The sequence below is a fragment of the Arachis hypogaea genome, chromosome 7 (genome assembly GCF_003086295.3).
Source record: "Arachis hypogaea cultivar Tifrunner chromosome 7, arahy.Tifrunner.gnm2.J5K5, whole genome shotgun sequence".
Classification (NCBI taxonomy): domain Eukaryota; kingdom Viridiplantae; phylum Streptophyta; class Magnoliopsida; order Fabales; family Fabaceae; genus Arachis; species Arachis hypogaea.
In genome coordinates, this window is record NC_092042.1 from 42,667,442 (window position 1) to 42,689,887 (window position 22,446).

The following is a 22,446-nucleotide window of genomic DNA, read 5'->3' on the forward strand; positions in this document are numbered from 1 at the left end:
ATTCCCAAGGCAAGCCCATTCAACTAAGAAGGCTTGACCTCAAGCCCATAGCTAGAGGATGGTTGGAATTCATCCAACACTCTATCATTCCTACCAGCAATCGGTCAGAAGTGACTATTGAAAGAGCCATTATGATCCATTACATCATGATTGGAAGTGAGGTGGAAGTACATAAGGTGATTCCTCAAGAATTGTACAAGATAGCTGAGAAGCCTTCCATCAAAGGAAGGTTGGCATTCTCACACCTCATCCGTCATCTATGCAATTCAGCTGGAATTGTCATAGAGGGAGATATCTCCATTGAGGAGGACAAGCCCATCACTAAGAAGAGGATGGAGCAAACTAGAGAGCATGCACATGAGCCTGTGCAGCCGCCTCAGCATGAGATCCCTGAGATGCCTCAAGGGATATATTTTTCTCCTCAAAGCTATTGGGATCAATAGCATACTTCCATGGGAGAATTGAGCTCTAACATGAATCAGTTGAGGATGGAGCATCAAGAGCATTCTACTATCCTCAATAAAATTAGAGAAGATCAAAGGGCTATGAGGGAAGAACATCAAAGGCAAAGGAGTGACATTGAATAAATCAAGCACTACATTGGATCCTCAAGGAGGAGCACTAGCCGCCACCACTAAAGGTGGATTCGTTCGCTTAATATCCTTTTCTTATGTTATTTTTTTATTTTCTGTTATGTTTTTCTGTCTGTTCTCGTGTTCTTATTGCAAGATCATTTCCATTTATGTCTTAAAGATGTAAAATGTTCCATATATCTCTCACCTTGCTTAAAAAGAAAATTTTATTTGAAAAAAATTGAGAGGTACATGAATTTCAAGTTTATAATAAGAATAGTTCAATTATCTTGATGTGGTGGCATTGCTTTTGGTTTCTGAATGTATGAATAAACAATGCATATTTGAAGTTGAAATTAAGAATGTTGGCTCTTGAAAGAATGATAAAAAAAGGAAAAGTATTATTGGTAATCTGAAAAATCTAAAAATTGATTCTTGAAGTAAGAAAAAGTAGCAAAAAGAAAAAGAAAAAGCATGTTGTAAAAGAAAAATAATATATATGCATGCAAAAAAAAGAGAAAAAAAAGAAAAATGGCAAAAATAATAATAAATAAATAAAAAGCAGAAAAACCCAATAGCCCTTTAAACCAAAAGGCAAGAGCAAAAAGCCAGTAACCCTTTAAACCAAAAGGCAAGGGTAAAGGGATCCAAAGATCCTAAGAGTGTGCTTAAGAACTCTGGAAACCTCTTTCCAGGGATTCTAGCAAAGCTGAATCAAAATTCGAAAGGCTTCACCTAGTTAAAGTGCTGTGTCATTTACGTATCCGGTGGTAATACTAGAAAACAAAGTGCTTAGGGTCACAGCCAAGACTCTGAAAGCTGTGTTCAAGAGTAAAAAAGAACTGAACTAGGAGAGTCAATAATATCATCTGGATTCTATGCTCTTAAAGATGCCAACCATTTAGAGTTTCAATGGATAGTGAAATGCAAAAACTATTCAGAAGCAAAAAACTACTAAGTCCCGATCATTTAATTGAAACTGGGTTTCATTGGAAACTCTGAGATTTATTGTATCTTACTCTTCTTTTTATCCTACTGAGGTTTTTAGTTGCTTGGGGACAAGCAACAGTTTAAGTTTGGTATTGTGATGAGCGGGTAATTTATACGCTTTTTGACATCAATTTCATATAGTTTTTAGTATATTTTGTTTAAGTTTTATTAAGTTTTCATAGGTTTTAGTGTAAAATTAATATTTTTGGATTCCACTTTGAGTTTGTGTGTTTTTATGCAATTTCAGGTATTTTTTGGCTAAAATTGAGGAGCTGGAGCAAAAGTCTAATTCATAGACAAAAAAAGCACTGCAGATGCTGTCCGGATCTGACCTCCTTGTACTTGGAAGAGCTTTTTTGGATCTAGAAAAGTCTAAACAGCGAGTTCTCAATGGCTATGGAAAGCTAACTTTTAGAGCTTTCCAAAAATGTATAATAGTTCATACTTTGTTTTAGAATTGAAGGCCCAAAACTGGTGTTCAACGCCAGCCTCTTATCCCAATCCAGGTGTCCAGCGCCCAAAGGAGGAGACCAGTGTCCAAACGCCCAAAGAGGACCCCTAGCCAGTGTTCAATGCCCTAGAGGCCTCATAGCACGTGGGTCTCATCAAAGCTCAGCCCAAACACTCACAAAGGTGGCCCCGGAAGTGGATTTTAGCACTAAAAGACTGTTTTACCCTTCTTATGTAATCCTTAGTCATTAGTTTAGTATTTAAAGGATATTTTACATAATCATAGAGGATGTTTTCTGCCATATTTCATTTTTCACATTGTATTTTCTATCAGTATGAGTTTCTAAACCTCCTAGGTTGAGGGGAGGAGCCCTGCTGAGTTTTATGGATTAATAAAAGTACTACTATTTCTTTCTCAATTCGTGTTTGATTCTCTATTCTAAGATGTATCTTCGTTCTTCATCAACATGAATGCGTTGAACTGGCATAAGGTTCAGATCTAGAGGAGTATTGGTGGCTGCTCAAACCAGCGTCAATCACATACAACCTGCCATAGAGGAAATCATTCACAGTTGAAGAAGACAATAAAACCAGATTTAATCCCGAAGGACAAAGCATCTTCAAGCCTTAACCATCTTCTTATCACTGGTTACATTTGAATTCACAAAGTATTGTATACCCTATTTCACTTTTATGCATTCAAATCCAATAACTCTTCTATCCGCTTGACTAAGATCTACAAGATAACCATAGCTTGCTTCAAACTACAATCCTCGTGGAATCGACCCTGACTCGCTCAGGTATTACTTGGACGACCCAGTGCACTTGCTGGTACAGTTGTACTGCGGGGATTCGTGCACCAACGGGAAAGCCCAAAATACCTTGTTAAACATGCTGGAGTCGTGTACCAGGAGGTGTCCATCATAGAATGGTTTGACGCGTAGGTCACAGATGGTTCCAGGAAAGCAGCTCTGTAGTGCCTGAAGCAGCTTAGGAACCTTGTTGTACGACTCTTTCCAATCCCCGTATATTCGTGCAATTGGCTTCTGCTTTGCCATCCACACCTTTCTGTAGGATGGTTTGAAGTTATAACTTGCCTGCACCGCACCTTGCAAAATCAGAACACTCATAGAGGAGTTGGATTAAATCAACGGCAATATGACCCTGGAGATCAGACTACTGTCTAACTGACGATGGTCTTGAGATATGGTGGGTGCTAGACAACTATGCGCTCCACCAACCCTACAAACCTCCCTGAATACAACGAAATAATATTGCTTCAGCCATATCTCAAACCTACTTAATATATCATACAGAAGTACCGAAAATCACAACTAAAGTTGAACTTACCAGTATCCGAGGTTCTGCTGAAGGGCCACATGGAGGCTGATATGCGAAAATTTAGATTTCACGTACAACCGGCAAGTATATCGGGTCGTATCAAGTAATAAAACTCACTAAGAGTGAGGTCGATCCCACGGAGATTGGTAGATTAAGCAACTTTAGTTAAATGGTATATTTAGTCAAGCAAATATGGTTTTGAATTCATGAGATTTGATTTTTGAATATAATTACGGAAAGTTAAATGACAAGGAATTTAAAGAACTACAATAAAGAAGGAAAATTAAAGTAAATAACTGAACTTAAAGTGCAAGAAACTTAAATGACATCGAAGATAAATTGCAAGAAAGTAAAGATTGCAGAATTGTAGAGAGTAGAGAGGTAAATTGCAAGGAATAGAAAACAGAATGTAAAGGGCAAGAATGATAAATTGTAAGAATGTAGAAGGGAATTGGGTAGTGGGTATTCAAAGAACTAAAGAACAAAAGATATGAGAATTAATGATGGAGAGATCATTAGGGATCAGAGATGTAAATTGTCATGAATTGACTTTGCTCATCTCCTTCTCAATTATGGGTATAGATCCATGGCGGATTGTGAATAATTAAATCCCAATCTCTTGGCAATTCAATTTCTCTCAACACAATCAATTGTCACTCTTGTGATCTAATTGGTCATGAGAAGAGGTGAAGTTCAATTTCTAATCTAAAGCCATACAACTTCCAGAATCTCAACTAAGGAAGGTTACATTTCACATACCAACCCAAAGTGTATTGATCAAAGAAATCATGAAAGGATAACTCTAAACTGAATTATATGGATTCTTTCTCAAGTTCACCATATAATTAATGTAGATTCAACCCTTCTCTCGAATGTAATTAAATCTGTGAAGAACAAGAATTTCTCCTTGGATGAACCACTTGAATTGAGAAGGAAAAGAATAGTTGTCAACCCATTCAAATAAACAGAGCTCCTCCCCGTAATGAAAGTGGGGTTTAGTGAATCATAGCTCTAAATTCAACAACAAATGCAAAAGTAGACATTCCAATTAAGTAGAGAAGAAAATGAAGAGTGAAGAAGAAGAAGTTCTTAGAAACCTGAAATTCCAAATTGCTTCCGAAAGTAACTTTTACAAAATCTAAGTGTAAAAGTAAAAGTATCTAAAAGTCTCTAAAAAAATTAAAATAAAAAGAGTAAAAAACAATAAAAATCTAAGTGTGAAAAGTTCAGAAGTCTCCTTAAAGTACAAAACTTTACTCTATTTATACTACTCCTAAAACTCATTTGGAGATCTTCAATTGGGTTAGCAATGTGGGCTTTACCCTTGTTGAATTCTTGGTCCAATGGAGGAAGTATTCCCCTTTGAAGAGAGCAAAGAGAGCAGAGCAAGTTTTCATCAATCCTGGCCAAATGGGTGTTACTGGCAAACACGCCAGCTTTATGCACATTGGCAACGTGCTCAAGAATTTTCTGGGCTGGGAGCTTGGTGCTTGGGCATTGCCAAACACTTGGCCCTTTCTGCCTTTTTGAACTCAGTTTTGATGCCCAAAGATGCCTCTATTTTGAGCTTTAATTTTGTGCTTTACTATAGACTATTACACATGGTTGGAAAGCTCTGAATGTCAGCTTTCCAACGCAACTGGAAGCACCTAAATTGGATCTCTGTAGCTTAAGTTATGCTCCATTGAAGAAGGTAAGGTCAGGCTGCTTAGGCGTTTTTGGTGAACATGCCCGTACAACGCCCTTAGCTTCTGAGGCTCTAAATGAAGCACGCTTTTGAAGCTTCAAATGAATGCCAACCCCATACTATATATATGGTTGGAAAGCTCTGGATGTCTACTTTCCAATGCCGTTTAGATTGTACCATTTGAAGCTCTAAAGCTCAAGATATACTCCATGGAAGGTGAAGAAGTCAGCTGGCCTTACTACAGGTTGATACCATGTTCATCTATGTACTTTCGGGGCAAGTTTTCTCCATCAAATTCAGTGTCCACCATGTAGTGCCATATATGCTTGGAAAGCTCTTGATTCCTACTTTCCAATGCCACTAGAATCACCTCATTTGGAGTTTTTTTAGCTCAAGATGTACTCCATTGAAGAGGGTAAGGTCAGGCTACCAATTTTACATGGGCGTTGTTGCCCACGTTACTATCAAACACGCCAGCAACAACGTGCAATCCTTCTTCTCTGGTAGCTTCCTGGCGTTGTTGCCCATGTTGTTGCTAGACACGCCAGTGACAACGCCCATTCTTGGAAACTTGGCTTGTTGGGCGTTGATGCCCACGTTGTTGCTGGACACGCCAGTGACAACGTGCATGCCTCCACTCTCAACTTCATTTCCTTATTTTTGGGGCTTAAAGATGACTCTAATTTGAGCTTCAATTTCATGCTAAATTATGAACTATTGTATATCATTGGAAAGCTCTAGATGTCAGCTTTCTAACACAACTAGAAGCATGTCAATTGGATCTCTGTGGTTCAAGTTATGCATCCTTGAAGAAGATAAGGTTAAGCTGCCAACTCTGCTGGATACACACTAGCACGTTGCCAACTTGGTTTCCAAGTTGCCAACGTGCTGCTCTTCCTGGCTACACCTAAATGGGCATTGCCAACTTGGTTTCCAAGTTGCTAACTTGCTGTTCCTCCTTTCTCCAAGATTTCCTTGCTCCATTGTCTTCTTGCTTCATCACCTAACATAAACCAAATAATTTTCCTCAAAGTTTTGCCATCTTATGCATTAATTTTCAAGGGAATCATTCTCATCAACTTGCATGTAAGCTTCTTAAATCATTTGCATAGATTATGCCAGATTTCACTTAGTTCTTGGTTCATGAATGCATGGAGGAAAAGTTCACAAAATTGCTTGTTTATTTCAAAAAAGTGAATGAAACTAAGCTAAAACTAACTAAACCAACAAGCTAATATAGCAAATATGCGAACGCATCACAACACCAAACTTAAACCTTGCTTGTCCTCAGGCAAGAAAAGAATCATGCAATAGAGATTGACAATCCAAGGTTAGAAGAATAGCAAGTTAATGTTCATGGCAAGCTAGTTTTCTATGCATGCTACAATCACAAAAGAAATGTAAATGATTGATGCTTCTATCTAGCTCACTTTTTGAAATCTTTTTCTTATAATTCTTCCTTGAACAAGCTTTTGATTTTCTTATTAGCTTCTCCTTTTGGGTGCTCTGCCCCATGAGTTAATAACAAAGCTATGATTCTAAATGCTTTATTTTCAAGTATTACCACTTGATACATAAGCACTACAAGCATTTGAATTAGAAGACTTCAGTAAGCTCATTTTTTTCTTTTCTCGACTTTCTAATCATTGATGCTCAGAACCTTGAGCTTTGAGGGAGTGCTTTTGCACTTGAGCTTAGCCTTGACTTCTAAGTGTTTTGTTTTCAAGCATTTGGCCTGATACATAAACACCACAAGTACTTAACAATGGAATTGTTATTGGTACTCAGAGCCTTCAGCTTTCTCATTCTTTCCCTTTTTCTTTTCTTGCCTTAATTGCATTTGCTTCTTCAAGGTTTTCATGATTTTCAAAAGATCTCACAAAATGTCCTAGATGAAAACTTCAATTAAATAAAATCTAATGCAATTGAGCAATAATCAATCATACTAGCTTTCCAATACTTGTATGCACATACTAAATTCTTCTTTAATTCCTTGTTTGTTTAAGATCATGATACTTTATTGCTTTTGAATTCACAAAACTCAAGTTGGTAGTCATAATGTCACAGCAGCATGTTGCAATTTAGAAATCAAACTATGCCTATTCATACCACACATGTATACAGAGAAGGTAATAAGACAATCATGCAATTTAAAATGATGGAAACAAATGAAAGGAAAAAGAACTTTACAACCTTGTAATTCATCTTCTCTATTGTTGTCATTTTCCTCTCATTCTCCTCTTTTCCATACCAAACTCAAAATGCTTGCTCATCCTCAAGCAACAATTAGAACCGTGGCTATGGGGCTAAGATAGATCATGAATGTTTTACACAATGAAATGTTAGTGATACATGTGTTGAAGCAAGCAGAATCAAGAATAACTATCAAGGCACAGAGAAACAAAGGCATTGTTATTGAAAAAATAAGATGGTGTGCATGATACATTGCATAAAGATATAAGTGGCACACCAAACTTAGTGTGACACTCTCACTTGAAATTGATGCAAGTATCCAGCAAGGATTTGAAGCAAATTTTGTTGCATAGCAACACCAAACTTAGAATACAACCATATATCAATTTATTTGAACTAAAACTAAACACAAGGAACTGTTATATGTTAAATACAATTACCACGTGAAGAATCTGTCATGAATAAGGATGTCTGGGTGATGTATTGACAAACACAGTTAATAAACGAAAGCATTAAAAACAAGAAAATGACTAAAACAATCAAGAAAACTAAAATTGTCTAACTAGAAGAAAAGAAAAAAAATATAACACTGTAGCGGCATTATGATTATGCAGACAAGTGGTGTTGCTGGATGATTTGCATAATAGAAAAATAAGTGGCACACCAAACTTAGAATCTTAGTGTGCCACTTCCATGTAGAATTGATGCAATCATCCAAAGGGATTGAAAATAAATTATTGCAGGGCAACACCAAACTTAGAATGTGATCATATGCCAATTTATTGAAATTTAACTAAACAGACAGAGAAAAAAATGAACTAGACAAAGAAAGAAAACGTTACCCAAGGTTGGGTTGCCTCCCAACAAGCGCTCTTTTAGTGTCATTAGCTTGACATGTTATTCCTCACTTTCTTCCTCTTCCTTCAGTTGGTTAAGAGGAATGACCTCAAGGGAGGAGAAGTTTCAGCTATTGTCCCCTTTCTTGGTCTCTTCTCAGCAAGCCTCCTTTTGTACATAGCTTGATTGAGCTTGCTTGCTGGTTCAGGGGAAGGATGTGTTGCAATTGACCTTCTCTTGAATGTTGTCCTTGGTATCTTGGTCACAATCCTCTTCTTGGTACTTTTGTTAATTGTCTTCACTTCTTGGATGTCAAGACATGGTTGCTGTGTGATTATTGCAGTGGCCTCTTTATCAAGAACCTCTTGGATTGATGGTTCAATTAAATCATCCTCCATACAAATTTCTACTTCATTTGAGTGTGGACTCTGACGTTAGGATTTTTGTTAGTAAAGAATTTTATAAAGTCGCGTTGTAGATATAGTTTCTAAACCAACAAAAATCCCTTCATGCAAACGTTTTGGTTGTCACAAGTAACAAACCCCTAAATAAATTGATAACCGAAGTATTTAAACCTCGGGTCATCTTCTCAAGGAACTGCAGAGAAGTATGTTCTTATTATTGGTTATGGAGATTGTAAATTTGGGGTTTCAAGAATGAGGAACAAGTAATTTAATGACGAGTAAATTAAATGGCAATTAAAATAAATAAATAACTGTAAAATAGACTTTTGGCAAGGTATGAGAAATTGGAAGTCCAGTCTTAGTTACCCTTATCAATGATGATGAAAATTGAATCTTAATTCCACTTTGTTAACCCTTACTAAGGCAAAGGAAGGTCAAGGGATTAATTACTCTGATCTTCGGATCCTATTTATTTCCGGAGAAAAGATTCGGATTATTGAAGAACAATTCAATTAGCAAAGATAACAATTATCAAGCATGTTTGAGTTTGATAACTCCTGAGTTACTGATTTCTTAACCAAGACCAAAAAGGGGAAAAGTAAATCTACTGGAATAAAAATGCCTTCAGATGGGAAGCAATGGTAACATAAATAAAAGAAAGCAACAATAAACTAAAACACCTCAAATAACATTAATTCGAAAGAGTAATCTGTAACATAGAAGAATTCATAAACTAGATTGAGAAAGCAAGTAATGAAAAAGGAATATTGAACCTGATAAAAGATAATCCTTAAAGCAAATAAAATCCTAAATCTAAATCCTAATCCTAAGGAGAGAGGAGAGAACCTCTCTCTAACTAAACCTAAATCATGGAAAGTGACTAAAATTCCAGACTCCCCTAAATGGATGCATTCCCTCACCTCATAACCTCTGGTCTATGCCTTCTGGACTTGGATTTGGGCCAAAAAGGGCTTCAGAATTCACTATGAACGTTTTCTGCAATTTCTGGTGCGTGGCCTCTGTCACGCGTCCGCATGGGTCACGTGGTCGCGTCAATTGGAGTTTCCCTTGTCGCGCGGTCGCGTCAGTCATGAGGCCGCGTCATAGGTGTTCTTCTTTAGGCACGCGGTCGCGTCAGTCTTGCGGCCGCGTCGTTGGTTCTTCGCGCTTGGCATGCGGCCGCGTCGTCCATGCGGTCGCGTCGCTACCAGTTTCTTCACAAACTCCATTTTATGCTTTCCTTCCATTTTTGTATGTTTTCTTTCCATCCCTTAAGCCATTCCTACCTTAGGAGATCCAGAACAACTCAACACACCAATCACGGCATCGAATGATAATAAAGGGTAATTAAAATAATTAATTTCAAAGCATAGGAAACATGTTTTTCATAAATATCACATAATAAGGAAGGGAAAGTAAAACCATGCAATTTACATGAATAAGTGGGTGAAAGATTGAATAAATCACTCAAATTAAGTACATAATATATCATAAAATATGGGTTTATCAACCTCCCCACACTTAAACAATAGCATGTCCTCATGCTAAATCTAAGGTAAAAAGTAAGGTTAAAGTGGTGGAATGTCATGCAATGCAATCTAATCTAAATGCAACTAACTAAATGAATGATGCATCATGCAATTCTAATTTGTTATTTACTTGTATATAAAGCTTACATATAGTTAAGTTAATTCCCATTCTCAAGGAATATATATATATATATATATATATATATATATATATATATATATATATATATATATATATATATATATATATATATATATATATAGCCAAACCTTAGATAATGATAAAGCGCTTTTACAATTGAGATGGGAGAGAAAAACATTTTATAAACTTGCAAGACAATTAATAATTTAAGCAGAGATATATGTTAATGAGTTAGTGAACCCTCACTGGATTTTTGTGTTTACTCTCTAGTCACTCAGTGTTTATTGGGTTAATCACTCTATTCCTCTTTTTATCCTTACTTTCTATAGCTTTGTTCTTTATCTAATCAATCAACAATTATAGAATACAGACATACAAAAATCATGAGGTCTTTAATTAAGGTTGTAATGGGGCCAAGGTAAAGGTAAGGGTATATGTATAAGGCTAAGTGAGCTAATTAAGTGAATCCTTGATTAGTCTAAGATCTCACCTAACATACATACTTTGTAAAGCTAAGCCTCTTTACCTATTTTCCCATATTTTTTTCCACTTTTTGTATTACATGTTCATATTTTGTTCTTATACCATATGCATTGCTTTTTGCATTTGGGGAATTCTTTTTGTATCCCCCTTTTTTTTTAAATACTAAAAAAAAAATTTTTTACACATGGTAATTAATTTATTTTGACTTCACATGAGCATGTTTCCCAAATTATTTTCACATGACTTGTTTAATTTAATTTCCTACTTTCTATCATTCCATGTTTCCATAAAATTCCCTACACTTAAATATTACACAAAATCTATCTTAAGCTAACTAAGGATTCAACTTGGGATTTTTATTTTGTTTTTCTACTTAAGGCTAGTAATGTGGTTATAAAACAGAAGGGATTAAAAGGCTCAAGTGGGCTAACAAGGGTGATGTAAAAGGTAGGCTTTATTTGGGATAAGTGAGTTAAAATTAAACAATGGCCTCAATCACTTTCTTGGCATGTATCTATATTCTATAATCGGACATATAGATTAAAACAAAGTAAAGAACACCAGAATAAATAAGAAGGGCGAAACACACAGGAATAAAATATTATGGCTTAAATGTAACCATACAATGAAGCTCAAAACTCACAGGCTGCGTGTTCTCTAATGCAAAAATCATATATCATTCATATATGTCATGCAGGTTCAGTTAAAATTTCCCATTATTCTCAATGTAAAACTTAAGGTGGCTTTAAAGTTCTAGTGTTTCTCCTTGATGAAATGTTGTTAACTAACTAACATGTAATGCTATATATACAAGGTGTGTGGATTGATTCTATTAAGGTCTCTAGCTTACTTCCTTTTTATTTTCAATCAAGTCAACTATCATATACTAAAAAGGGTAAACTATACTAATTAATCCACTTAAAATATAACTAGTAAACTAATATGCAAATCAAGCTAAAATATCCAAAATAGTATACATATAGCTCAAAGTGCAAAATGCAAAAAGTACAATAAAAAGCAAAAAGAGAAAAATATACAAAAATACAGAAAATGAACAAAATAAGAGAGAGTTTGTAGTGGTTCACCAAAATAAAGATATGCCAGAGATGGCAACCTCCCCACACTTAAATAATAGCATCGTCCTCGATGCTCACTCAAGCCGGGTGTGAAGGAGTGTCATCTCCAGAAAGATGGGTAGCCGGAGTCTCTGTGGTGGTGGTTTGAGGAACTGCCTGCTGCAGAGGAGGTGCTGACTGAATGGGGATCTCAGAGTCTGCAGCCTGAATCTGAGGTGGGTCCTTCTATTGGGGTGCAGTCTGCTCGGAGCCTGCCTGCGCAGCCTTTCTCTGTGGATGGGTCTCCTCCTCGTGCTCATCCGCCTCCTCCTCAGATGGCCCTAATGGTGTGTCAGGCTCGAAGGGGATGTCGCCGCCAGACTGGATCAACAGCTTCAGGTGCTCATAGCGTCGCCGATACCGGCGCCGGTTACGGCGCTCCATCCTGTCTAGCTGCTGAAACAAGCGGTGCACTAGGTGATAAACGGGCTCTGAGGCGGGTGGAGGTGTAGTAGTGGTAGCAGGGGTAGCTGGGGTAGCTGTGGAGGAAGAAGGACCAGTAGATGGTGTGGTTGTATCACCGAAAGATGAGAGGAATGGAGGTCTGTAGCCCAAAGGTAGAAAGTTTCTGCTGTGAGGGATAATCTTCCTGCATTCTGCAGCAGGTGGCCTCTCATCAGCATCCTTCCACGGTACGTCAGCTCGACGTCCGAGCTGGGTAATCAGATACGGAAAGGGAAGAGTGCCTCGGATGTGGACCCTGGCCATGTAGGACCGGATAAAACGTGGCAGGTACAGGTCCTTACCCTCCATTACATACCAAAGGAGGGTGATCATAGCGGCCGGTATCTCTGTCTCATGGGTACTCGGCATAACATAGTTGCTCAAGATCTGATGCCATAGCCGAGCCTCATCATTTAAGTAAATCCGCTTGATTCCCTTAGGCATGGTGGTGTCCTGACCCATTTCCCATGGAACAGTCGGGTCAAGGGCTATCATTGCCTTGACAGCATCCTAATCAAACTTCATGAAACACATGTCCTCCTCAGCCTTTTTGTACCCATTAGGCTGATCGGATTTATGCGAAAGCTGCAAAATGTCCTCAATGGCCTCTTCAGTGACCAAAATTTGCTTCCCTCTTAGAATCACTGCATCTAGGAAAGTGATGAAGTAATTGCAGTAAAATTCCCTTACCCAAGATGCATTGACCTCTGTAAGTTTTCTCTCCAGGAAGAACCAGCCTCTGTCTTTGATCTGATCAGAGGTGTATTGCTGGAGTTCTTTTGGGATTTTTAGAGTCCGCTCTAAGTACAGGTTCCTGGAGGTTGCAAACGCCAGATATTTCAACTCGCAGTATCGGTTTGCAAACTTTATGGGATCAGTAGCAAGGAGTAGCTGATCAGCCTTCTCCTGTGCGGTAAAGTGTTTTTCCCGCCAGGAGGCATCATGCATGAGATCTATGATAGACATAGAAGATTCTCCTCTTTTACGTTTGCCAGTAGTTGCCTTTGCTTTTCCCTTTCTCTGGGAGGCAGACATCCTAAAAAACAGAAAATCAGGATATAATAGAAACAGGAAAACAAATAAGCAAATAGTCAAAAGAAACACAAAGTGGCAAAGGAGAAATAGAATGAGGAAAATGAGTTAAGTAAATGTGCATTAAGGATTGTATAGGAGTTAAAAGTTCGAAAGGAAGAATTGACAATCCAAAATGTAATAGAAGGCATGTTAATTACGAAAAATTATCAGTATGCCATGGTTAGAAGGTTAAAAGAAAGTGAAAAACCAGAAGAGATATTTTAAAAGGGGAGTTTGGTTAGGATTGAAAAAGAGTTTAGGAAGTTAAAATTAGTGAGTTAGTGAAAAATGGGTTAAGGTAAGTGGCATAAGGATAAGTTTCTAAGTAACAAGCATTCATAGTTAGAAGCTACAGGTAACTCATAACCAAACAAGGAAAACAGGTTGATGTTGATTCAGATAGATATAGAAATAGCAAAAATTGGAATCAAACATCAAAAATGCAATTTATGAACCAGGAGATCAAAGAGAATAAGAATGCGTGCCCTGGCATTCATGAATTGGTTTGGGGGAATCTAAGGAAAGCACAGTTGAAAATGCCAAAACCAAGACAAAAATGGAAACATTTGACAGAAATTTGGGCAGTATTTCGGCTAAAATTGGATTGTCCCAGAAAATAAACAGCAACAAAACAGTTCATATGAATGAAAATTAAAACATAGCTGCAATCACATATAAGGAGTATGAACATGAAAAGGCAATGTAAAAAGCAGCATGAAACAAGAAAGTACAGCATATGAACAATAGCAACATCACAGAAATATTAGAATTGCGAAAATCATAAAGCAAGAAACACGAACAGTGCAATTATCAGGCGTAAATCCACTAACCACATCCTAGGCTACCTAACAACCTAGAATCCACTACAACATGCATATCTAACTAGCCTAATGATAAACATAAACAGAAAAATATGGAATTAATTAATAATGATAGAAGGGTGGCGTTCTGCGGAACCTGGTAGGCGAATTACAGAGAGTGGGGTAGAGAGGTGACTGGGGGATAGTGGTGGTAGCGTCTGGCGCGGCGGAGGAGGGTGGCGCGGCGGCGGTGGCTGCTGTTTGGGGGCAGTGGCGGTGGAGTATGGAAGAAGGAGGAAGAAGAAGAAAGAGGGGGGAAAGGAAGGGGGTGGGTGGCGGCGGGGTCTGGGTGGTCGGCGGGGTAGCGGCCGTTCGGTGATGGTGGCTGGGTGGTGGTGGTGTGATCGGAGAAGAAGAGAGGGAGGAGAGGGGTTTGGGGGGGCGCGAATGGTAGGGTTCGCGTGACTAGGGGTGTTATAAATTTGAATCCACGCGATCGCGTGGGCACGCGGTCGTGTGGCTGGAGTGAAATGGGGTTGACGCGATCGCGTGAGTGGCGCGATCGCATGGAATAGCTAAAAGAGTGAATGACGCGATCGCTTGGGGCATGCGATCGCGTCACTGGAAATTGTGCTAAACGCATGAATCCAGCGTCGTTTTAGCGCAACTCTCTGCCTCCTTTTGGGATTTTGTATAATCTATGCGACGCAATTGCGTTGCTCACGCTGTCGCGTGAGATTGCTGTTGTGCAAGTGACGCGATCGCATGGGGCATGCGATCGCGTGGGCATTTTGTGCAAAACGCACAATGGCCACACGATTCCAACCCAACTTTCTGGGCATTGGATCTTTACGCCGATTTCCAGGTCACGCAACTGCGTGGAAGGTGTTTTGTCGCAACTGACGCGATCGCATGATCGATACGGTCGCGTCACACGCCTTCTTTTTTTTATTGGATATACATGTATGTAATTATGCAGTATGCAGTGCTAAATGCAAATGTTATGAATAACATCCAGGTTCAATAGAAATAAACAATATAAAATAAACAAAACAAAATAAAATGGAAACAGGAGCGATCATACCATGGTGGGTTGTCTCCCACCTAGCACTTTTAGTTAAAGTCCTTAAGTTGGACATTAGATGAGCTTCCTGTTATGGTGGCTTATGCTTGAATTTGTCTAAAAATCTCCACCAGTGTTTGGAATGCCAGCATCCTCCGGGGTCCCAAACAAGGTACGTAAAGTCCTTAGGTGAGTTCACACAGGCTTGCAGGCTCCCGGAGTGTTGAATGTCAGAATAGACTCCAGTATCCCAAACTTTTCTTCTACACCCGTCTTTGTCTTGATCTACATCGTTCCAGTCGGGTGATGAGTAATCCGAATTCTCACTGCAGTGACCAAACAGCTTCCGAGATCCTTTAAATTAAGCTTGACACCAATTCCTGCACCTCAAATTGAAGTGCAAAACCTCATTGAATCTTGTATACCAGCGCTGAGTGCGAGTCATTTCCCTTTTTCTCTTAAAGTCGCAAAGAGCTCTAAGCTGGCTATCTGTTTCAATCAAACCATATTCAAGTGGGAAATTAAAGATGAAAGTCAAGGATTTTACCCACTTGAGGTTTGTGTTGGGTGGTAGTGGCCTTGGGGTCAGTGTTTTCAGTGGTTCTACAAGCTCTACTCCCTCGTGGTCTTCAGTGAATCCCTCCACTTCCTTGCAAACCTTTTTCATTCCAGCCATGTGCTGGTCAAAGTCTTCTATATCTTCCTCATCACTTGAGTCATAAATAGGATGTTGAGAGAAGTCGACCTCAGCATCATCTTCATATTCGCTTGGGGAAGATTTTTCTGTCTCAAAGAATTCACTTGCGGATGCAAGTTCATTACTAAGAAGACTTGACCTGTGATCATCATCATCAAGGAAACATGTGTCTTGGGTAATTCCGTCTAGTTCCCCATAAGATACCTGCTTTGGGGGTTGTGCACTATCCTCCTTAGTATCAATTGTAGCGTTCTTGACAGAATTCTCCACAACTCTAGATTCAGGTGGCAGTTCGGCATCTCCTAAATCTTCAACCAACTCTTCTTCTTCTACAATGACAGCATCCTCTACTTGTTCCAGTACGAAGTTATGCTCTATGCTGTCCACTGGAGTTTCTTGTGTCTTTTTCACAATACATTCTTCATTAGATTCCCCACATGAAGCCATGGGAGTCTGTTGAGTGTCTGAACATCTGGAAGATAATTGATTAATTGCTTGCTCCAGTTGATGAAGGGTTGCATTAAATTATTTTACTGATTCTTCGAGGCGAACCTATGATTCTGGGCTTGATGGATATGAACATGGTGTATAGGGGAGTGGTGGTTCTTGGGAGTGATTGGATTGGCGTTGGGGTGGATAAGGACCATGTGGTAGTGAATGGTGAAAAGAAGCTTGTGAGTGTGGTGGTTCGAAGTTATGTCGAGAGGATGGTCTCTGAGCACAGGGTGGGGCTTGTTGGTAGTTACAAGGCGGTCCACCAAATCTATCAGTTGGGCATGCATTGTAAAATGGTCTTTGTCCATGATATCTAGGATGATGTTGTTGCCTAAAGGGTTGATCGGATCCTTATGGCTCCATCCATCTTTGATTGCTTAGACCTTGATGCATAGTCCTGTTATAGCTTCCATTCCTTGCAACAAAATCAGAACCAAACCCAAAGCCACACAACTTCCAGAATCTCAACTAAGGGAGGTTACATCTCACATACCAACCCAAAGTGTATTGATCAAAGAAATCATGAAAGGATAACTCTAAACTGAATTATATGGATTCTTTCTCAAGTTCACCATATAATTCATGTAGATTCAACCCTTCTCTCGAATGTAATTAAATCTGTGAAGAACAAGAGTTTCTACTTGGATGAACCACTTGAATTGAGAAGGAAAAGAATAGTTGTCAACCCATTCAAATAAACAGAGCTCCTCCCCCTAATGAAAGTGGGGTTTAGTGAATCATAGCTCTAAATTCAACAACAAATGCAAAAGTAGACATTCCAATTAAGTAGAGAAGAAAATGAAGAGTGAAGAAGAAGAAGTTCTTAGAAAACTGAAATTCCAAATTGCTTCTGAAAGTAACTTTTACAAAATCTAAGTGTAAGAGTAAAAGTATCTAAAAGTCTCTAAGAAAATAAAAAATAAAAAGAGTAAAAAAAATAAAAATCTAAGTGTAAAAAGTTCAGAAGTCTCCTTGTTGAATTCTTGGTCCAATGGAGGAAGTATTCCCCTTTGAAGAGAGCAAAGAGAGCAGAGTAAGTTTTCATCAATCCTGGCCCAGTCGGCGTTACTGGCAAACACGCCTGCTTTATGCACGTTGACAACGTGCTCAAGAATTTTCTGGGCTGGGAGCTTGGTGCTTGGGCATTGCCAAACACTTGGCCCTTTCTGCCTTTTTGAACTCAGTTTTGATGCCCAAAGTTGCCTCTGGTTTGAGCTTCAATTTTGTGCTTCACTATAGACTATTATATATGGTTGGAAAGCTCTGAATGTCAACTTTCCAACGCAACTAGAAGCACCTAAATTGGATCTCTGTAGCTCATGTTATGATCTATTGAAGAAGGCAAGGTCAGGCTGCCTGGGAGATTTTGGTGAACACGTCCGTGACAACGCCCTTAGTTTCTGAGGCTCTAAATGAAGCAAGATTTTGAAGCTTCAAATGAATGCCAACCCCAAACTATGATATATGGTTGGAAAGCTCTAGATTTCTACTTTTCAATTCCGTTGAGAGTGCACCATTTGAAGCTCTAAAGCTCAAGATATACTCCATGGAAGGTGAAGAAGTCAGCTGGCCTTACTACAGGTTGATTCCATGTTCTTCTATGTACTTTCGGGGCAAGTTTCCTCCATCAAATTTAGTGTCCACCATGTAGTGCCATATATGTTTGGAAAGCTCTTGATTCCTAATTTCCAATGCCACTAGAATCACCTCATTTGGAGTTTTTTTAGCTCAAGATGTACTCCATTGAAGAGGGTAAGGTCAGGCTACCAATTTTACATGGGCGTTGTTGCCCACGTTACTATCAAACACGCTAGCAACAACGTGCAATCCTTCTTCTCTGGTAGCTTCCTGGCGTTGTTGCCCATGTTGTTGCTAGACACGCCAGTGACAACGCCCATTCTTGGAAACTTGGCTTGTTGGGCGTTGCTGCCCACGTTGTTGCTGGACACGCCAGTGACAACGTGCATGCCTCCACTCTCAACTTCATTTCCTTATTTTTGGGGCTTAAAGATGACTCTAATTTGAGCTTCAATTTCATGATAAATTATGAACTATTGTATATCGTTGGAAAGCTCTAGATGTCAGCTTTCTAACACAAATGAAAGCATGTCAATTGGATCTCTGTGGTTCAAGTTATGCATCCTTGAAGAAGATAAGGTTAAGCTGCCAACTCTGCTGGATACACACTAGCACGTTGCCAACTTGGTTTCCAAGTTGCCAACGTGCTGCTCTTCCTGGCTGCACCTAAATGGGCATTGCCAACTTGGTTTCCAAGTTGCTAACTTGTTGTTCCTCCTTTCTCCAAGATTTCCTTGCTCCATTGTCTTCTTGCTTCATCACCTAACATAAACCAAATAATTTTCCTCAAAGTTTTGCCATCTTATGCATTCATTTTCAAGGGAATCATTCACATCAACTTGCATGTAAGCTTCTTAAATCATTTGCATAGATTATGCCAGATTTCACTTAGTTCTTGGTTCATGAATGCATGGAGGAAAAGTTCACAAAATTGCTTGTTTATTTCAAAAAAAGTGAATGAAACTAAGCTAAAACTAACTAAACCAACAAGCTTATATAGCAAATATGCGAACGCATCAGAGGCTCCATTGACACCCACTCTCAGCTTGACGACACTGCACATGGTACTTCACCGGTCCGATTCGATCACCCGGTACTCTACACTCCTGCAAATACTGTAGTTCTTCACACCCTGAAGCACTGCCTCTCGGCTTTTGAACCTGTGGCTGACCCGAAACTCTACACCGCTGTCTAGGTTGTAATTCTCTTCACCCGTGTCAGAAAACGGAGTCCTCTCATGTATGGCGTCCAGATTCAGACTGTGATAGTGACTTGGCACTGTCGATAGTATCGGAATCGGGTAAGGTGGCTGCAGAACATGGCGTGCCACAGTCTGGGCAGGTGTCTCTGGAACAAACTCATCCTCATCCCCACCATCGGACGAATCACTGTCCGTACTATCCACCACGTAATCCTTGTCCAACTCCTCCTCACCCTCCTCTACCTCATCCACTGGAATGACGACATGAATGGGCGATAGTGTGAGAGGTCAATCGTCTTGTACAAAGGTCGAGTGTACGGAACCACCACCACCACTATGTCCCACCGTAACGGAAATCTCCATTACCTACTCCACCATGATCCTCCCATGGATGTCGAACATCAGTCACACATGCTCGTCCCCTTGAAGTCGGAATAGCCAAAACCGAAAGATTTCGTTACCCATGGGTGCCAGCAACCTATACGCCACCCTTCCGATCTCCCTCACTTCTGTACCACCAAACTTGCTCAATATCAAACTCTTCAAATCCGACAACGTATTCACACGCTGAGTGCGAAACAATATCGGATTCTCACACTCAAATGTCACCCTATTGTTGCCATTTCTCATACGACAGTTAGGATAAATAAGTACAACTATGTATGGACTACTACTGGACATTAATGCTTTGTTTTTGTGAGAAAAACCATGCAGGAAAAGGATGAAAAATGTTTGTGGAGAATACCAAGGGTTACACATCCTTTTATAGCTGCTGCCACTTTGTTTTCTATCTATCTCGTTTACACTGTAAACGAGATGAGCATTTCATGTATCTCGTTTACAGTGTAAAGATATATATATAAAAATTTTGGTAATTATCACATTTATTTTATTTATTAAAAAAAATCCCTCGCAGTACTGGATAGATTTAAACTGATATAGGCAATTTTAATGCTGGTAAGCGTTTTTCTGTGATTGACTATATTTTTCTCTCAATTTTATTTTCTAAATTAAATTCTCAACAGCATTTCCTAAATTATAAATATTAAATTCATACCATTTTTGCTATTATTTAATTCATTTATTAATCATTTACCTGAGTTTTATATTCTACCCACCTTAATAAAAATTTTGCCTTCAAAATTTCAATCACTAAAAGGAAATAGGTGGGAATAGTGCTTCTTTACCTCAACTCCTAATTCCTCAATTCTCTACTGACCTTTGGATGCAGCAAACTGTAAATTCAAATCAATTACGTTCACATATACTAACAACACATCCTAAACCATATTTCTTTCACATCATAACAGTCCTAAGGCTATCAAGTCACCACGTACTTGTCATCATCAGGTTCCAACCATCGAGGTATCAATGCAATGCTTTTAATTTCATATTCAAGAATCATAAATTCCATTGTTTAAAGAGTAACTTCTCCAAATCACATTCGGCGAGGTCCACGGATTATAACAGAGGTTTCAAATTCAATTTTAGGTTCAATCACATGGATCTTTCTAGTTTCATCTCAATATCTATATTCGAATCTTGGAACTTAAAGGCTATATACTTTTTTTTACCATATTGAGAGTCCAACCCACTTTCGCTGCGTCACTTGTAACACCTTACCACACAGAGTTTTATGCCTAGGATGTAAATCAAAGGTGGTGAAGCGCTATGACCTCCAAAAATAAAATACATACATAGATATATGTGAAGAATAGTTTAACTAGGACTCTTGAAGAAAAAAGTCATGTGAAACCAAGACCAGACAAGAACGTCATACTCGAAAAGCGTAAAGCATAGAAGAAACAGATAACAACGTATAAAAGTATAAGATATATATGATATAGAGTGCCAAAGATACAAATAGCAAGCTCCAGACTCGACCTGCTAAGAAAAGGCCGGCTATATATATATATATATATATATATATATATATATATATATATATATATATATATATATATATATATATATATATATAACCCAACCATACCCAAAAGACAGAATACAAATCCTAATTCTCCAAACTCAACCTCTAAGAGGGACAAAATATTTTTTATATAAAATCGGAGAAAGTACACATATATAACTAAATACATAATATAAAAAGCCCAAAAGATAAATCTTTGCTTCCAAGAAAGCAAATCCAGCACACTCAACGAGGCGCGACATGTCCTACATATGAAAAACAACAAACACGTATGGAATGAGAATCGAGAGTTCTTAGCATGGTAGAGGTACCCCATAGAGATAACATATAAGGCCTCGAGAAAGCCAGAGGTATTCCTAGAACTCCGATACTCATATTTAACTTAAAGATCATACTAAACCAAAAATGTGGTACTCTATCTAAGGGATTCTATTTCTAGTCTAACTCTTCACCTTCTATCGACCCAAACCTCCTAATCACTGATGAAACTACCCTTAGTATCACCTCTGCCAGCATGAGCGATCTCTCAGTTGCAAAGACATACAAAGCATACAAGTAATGCACAATTAAAGAAATAGATACAACATGTAAATCATGTAGCATATAGACATATATAAGCAATTAGGCAAACCAAAGTAATGCATATTCAAACAAATGCTACAAATACATATGATACATGTCTGTCTATGTCCAATGATATCATCTATCAGTTATCCAGCCAAATCCGACATGTCCAGTAGCGAACCCTGTACAGGCCCAGTGATGCAAAGCTCAAAGCATATGATATATATAAATAATCAATCATCCATCGCACGACTGGATCAAAGGAATCTCAAATCTCAACTTGGAACCTGTGGGGCGAGTCACTGTATTTGTCCATGGAGACTAAGATCAATCATAAATACCATCCTAGAGCAAGTGGGGCGACCACTGCATCTACCCAAGAAGCTCAAAATCACTTCAACCTGGAGCAAGTTGGGCGAACAACACCCTTGCCTTTACCGATGGAGCTTAAATCATCTCATCTCGGAGCAAATGAGGCAAACCGCACATTTGCATCTATCTAGAGAATCTCAACTAACCAACCTGAAGCAAGTGGGACGAATCACAACCCTTGCGTCTATCCAGGAGGTACGTTCTCATATGTCCAGGAGGAACAAAGGAGGGGATCATAACCTCCCACTATCTCGCTAGAGGCAATTTTACAATACTAGGAAAAACAAAGAAGGGGATCCTTACCTTACACCATAGTTCTCTCTATTTATGTATTTTTTGTATTTTTTGTATGTGTTTGAACAACTGATAGATCCTTTATACTGGCGGTGATGATGCTAAGGGTTGTTATTGATGCGATGTATTGATTATAATTGATTATGAAAATGAGTTTGATTGATAATTGAGTTGCCTGGGTACACGCAAGG